This window comes from Crocodylus siamensis, chromosome 2 (genome assembly GCF_052110815.1).
Source record: "Crocodylus siamensis isolate JL-2025a chromosome 2, ASM5211081v1, whole genome shotgun sequence".
NCBI classification, from domain to species: domain Eukaryota; kingdom Metazoa; phylum Chordata; order Crocodylia; family Crocodylidae; genus Crocodylus; species Crocodylus siamensis.
The window spans coordinates 76,042,592-76,046,767 of NC_143396.1; the positions used below are offsets into that span (position 1 = coordinate 76,042,592).

The 4,176-nt window shown below is 45.7% G+C and overlaps 1 long non-coding RNA gene across 2 annotated transcripts; it reads right to left on the reverse strand.

The window, feature by feature from the left end:
• Positions 1-201: 201 nt before the first annotated feature.
• LOC149870413 (uncharacterized) lies at positions 202-3,864 on the reverse strand. Of its 2 annotated transcripts, none has more exons than XR_016440736.1 (3): positions 1,216-3,864; positions 687-785; positions 202-336 (listed from the first exon to the last, which is right to left on the reverse strand). It is a non-coding gene; the product is annotated as an uncharacterized LOC149870413 (long non-coding RNA). The 2 variants fall into 2 exon arrangements; XR_016440737.1 differs by lacking the exon at positions 1,216-3,864 and adding an exon at positions 990-1,030.
• Between the last annotated feature and the right edge of the window lie 312 nt (positions 3,865-4,176).

Below are 4,176 nucleotides of genomic sequence, written 5' to 3' on the forward strand. Positions count from 1 at the left end.
CGGGCAAGCGGCGCTGCCCCGCGCAGACATGTGACAGCAGGGCAGGGGATCTGGCCGTCTCCCCCGCTCCTCATTTAAAGCAGGCTTAAGGGCATGTTCCAGTCTGAAACTGAATGTGTGCCTCCTTGCTCAATATTACATTACCCTCACGCAATGGCTCATCACAGTAAATGTCAGAAGACGGCGGAAAACAAGCCCAAATGAAGAGTATATAAAATTTCCTTGAAGGGAGCGCTGCCCTCTCTAACAAGCTCCCAGAAAGCTGTGATTACGCTCCAAACTTCTTCTGATCACGCACCAAATTATAGGCTGCAAACCATGGCGCTATCGGGTTCTCTTCAAAAGGAAAAAAAGAACAGAAAATACTATTTTTGGAGCAAACTTTGTTCCTTCTCCCGGCCCACTAATTTAATTCCGCAGGGAAGTTTCTCCAGTCGCCGAGTTTTCCTGCGTGAGTTACGAGTGCTGGGGCAGCGCGCTGCTTCCCAGGCACAGCTGCGCCAGTTTTGGCTTTGCACAACAGTGGCTTGCTGCTTCTTCAAGGCTTCTTTGGGAAACGGTGATGGTCCAAGGTATGAAGGAGCAACCACCGCCCTTCACTGCCACCCCCTCCCCTCCCCTCGCTTTCTCTCTAGTGCTTGTATTCCGGGACCGGTGACAAAACGGCCAAGAGAAATCATTTTTACCTTTCGGATTTGTGGCCCTGGGCATTTATTCGCCTTTCTTTGTGAGAGCGGCGGTTCTTGGAGATCTCCGCTTTCTTCTTGTAGTCGCTCCCGGTGCCACTTACAAGGAGGACACACAATACATTAAATATGGAACAGCTCCCCCCCAGCACACCCACCCACCCACCCACCCACACACCCATACACACCCACCCACACACACACACACACACACACACACACACTTTCTCTCTCTCTTTTATGCTCTTCCCATTTTAAAGTCTGTACTCTCTTTATGCTCTATTTTAAAACACACACACACACTTTTATGCTCTTTGCATTTTAAAGTGTACACTCTGTCTTCTATGGTCTTTCCAATTTAAAGTGTGTACACACACACACGATTTTATGCTCTTACACACACACACACACACACACACACACACACACACACACACACACTTTTATGCTCTTTCCATTTTAAAGTGCCCCAAAGGTCCCCCTCCCTCCTTCCCATATATGGCACTCCTGAAAAACAATCTGCGCCTACCTTTGGGACCCATCGCTTGTTTACAGCAATCCACTTGATGCCAAACCTTCTCCCCAAGTTCACGTGTGTTTGGCTCTTTTTTTGATACACCCTAGTCCTCCACCTGCAGTTTTTTTTTGTACTACTGCAGTTACATTGCACTCGGCTGATGCTCCCTCCTATCTCAGGAAACACAGACACCCGAAGACAGAAGAAAAATCCTTTGTCTTAAAACTGAACCCTAGGATGCTCAAGTTCAACAGCGCATCCATGTTACAGGGGTGTAGGGTGTAGCTGTGTTGGTCTAAGGGCATGGGCAGACAAGGTTCTTTGAGTAAAGCTGATCTCTTTTATTAGACTTTTATTTAGATTTATTATTTGAGTTGGTGGAATAAGTGAGATCACCTTTACCCAAAGAACTTTGACAGAACATCCACACATCCTACAGTGCTATGAGACTTCAAAGAGGGTGATTCACACACAAAAGGTGGCATCTACTGACAAAACAAAAGAGGTTGATTCAGTAGGTGGCATCTACAGAAAAAATAAAGAGGTTGATTCCCACAGAAAAGGTGGCATCTACTGATTGTTATTTGGCCCAGTCAATTTGGGTCCATCAACTGTGCCACATCCTGTGTTCAGCTCACCCTTTGTTTAACTATATACAAAACACCCCTTTGTTTAATGATAGTTTTTTACTGCATCAGACTGTGAAATCTGAAGATTCTGTTATTCTTCCATTCAACAGTTTGATGACCATCACCAGCCCTTTTTGTGCAAAGGTGTTTTCAATTTGTGTAATTTAGATGTCCACCTATCCAGAGGAGTTCCAAACTCTCATTAAAACAACCACCAGCACCCGGAAGTTACAGAGAGCAAAGCAAATCAAACATGGAGCTGTCTGGTTATTTTATGACATTCACTGGGCAGCATACTTGCTGACACTGACATCTGATTTAAAGCTGTCTCATCAGAAATCAAAATAAATAACTTTAAAAAAAAGTTCTGACAAGAGCTACAACACTAAATATGTGTGTGGATGATAGAAACAGAAAAGTAAATAAATCATGGTTACCTAATTGAAAGGAAGAAGAAAGCCGTTTGTATAAATAGTGTTTCAGGAAGAGGAAAAACAGAACACAAATGACATGAGACAACTGGCAGTACACATGCATATGGGTAGGTACAGTGTGTCTGTATGCAGCTGGGACAAAACCAACACTTTCAAAATAAATCCTCCCTGTACTTGCCCATTAGCTGAAGCTGGAGAGTTGTTGGTGCAGGACTGATCTTGGTTAGGGTTGCCAATCCTCCAGGATCGTCCTGGAGTCTCCAGGCATAAGATATAAATCTCCAGGAGACTGCTGAGAGTCACCCAGGAGATAAATGATGGCGCATTCATTAAAATAAATATTAAATGTTGAATCCAATTTATACAGTAGTCCAGTGGGTTTCTTGATGTAAAGCCTATGCATTGTAATCTGTCACTGACATACGCAAGCATGTGGGCATGTTAGTGTTGTGTCACGGGCACACTGGCATTCCAGAAACCTCCTGGAATAGTTTCATAGTTTCTAGGGTTGGAAGGGACGCAAACAGATCATCGAGTCTGCCCCCCTGCCATGGCAGAAAAGAGTACTGGGGTCAAACGACCCCAGCAAGGTGTTCATCTAGCCACCTCTTAAAGACCCCCAGGGTAGGAGCCAGCACCACTTCTCTTGGTTTGACTCTCTGAATAGAGTCAAACAGGGTTGGCAACCCTAATCTTGGTAGGGCTGAAATAGTTAAGCAAGGTAATTACAACTGCAGGCTGAAAATCTTGTCTTTTCATTCAAGGAATGTTTAAATTAAGTGGGAGATTCACATCCACCCTTTATTTCTGCCATATCTGTGCGCAAAGAGACTGAGGGAAAATAGAGAGAAAGGGAGCACAGGGCAAAGGAGGACCTACACAAAACTGCTGGGGGGTGGTGTTGAGAGATACTATAAGTAAGGATAAAGAGAAATTAAATTCTTCCCAAGAACAAGGGGACATTAGTGAAATTGGAAAGGAACAGCTGTAAAACTGATTCAAGGACATTTTTTTCCAACCAGTTAGCCTGTTACTCAAGGCACTGGAAACAAGAGTTTAGCAGTATTCATAGGGCTGGATGGGTAATAGTGTACCCACACAGCAGAGAAGAAATTTGGAAATTGTATAAACTCCTATGATTCAGGATGCAAGTCAATTGCTAACCATTCAGTGCTAGAAGAAAATCTATTATTTCTATTATTATTCTACTGTTATTTCATAATTATCACCTGTCAGATTTCTAGAACTGTCTGGTCCTGTTCTAATATGGCAGCTTCTATGTCACCTGTGTGTAGGGGCTGCAGCATTTGACCATGAGAGGAAAACCTTTTACTGGAGTCCGGGTAAGGCAATTTGGCTTTTCTTCTGAGGCTTCTGGGTTCAAGTACTTTTTTAGATGTCATGCATGTGGCTGGCAATACAGCCAGCTCCTTGCAGATAAGTGTATGGGGAGGGGCATAGGCAATGTATGAAGGGGTGGGGGCCATAGGCAATGCATGGGGGGGCACAGTGGGGAGCACAATTTGTGGGGAAATTGAAGCATCAGCCACAGCTCATGCTGAGCCCTCACAATGAGGGAAGAAGTGGAACAAGGTTGATGATTGGCAGCTGGGGCTGGGAACATAACATATGTGTCCATAGCAGGGCATGGGGCTGCAGCCTGGCTGGACCAGCACCAGACCTTTGTGGTCCAGTGGGTGGGACCTGGTGTGGGAGGGTGGAGTAGGGCAGGGAGGTTTGGTGGTCCCACCACTTACACCAAGAACACTGCACTACCACGGCCACCAAGGTGAGGCACCGCAGCAGCAGTGCAGGGTTGGTGCCCCCACTGCAGCAGCACCTCACCTTGGTGGCCATGATGGCATGGTGCTCCAGGTGGATGTGGTGGTGGCAGTGGCAGTGGCAGCACC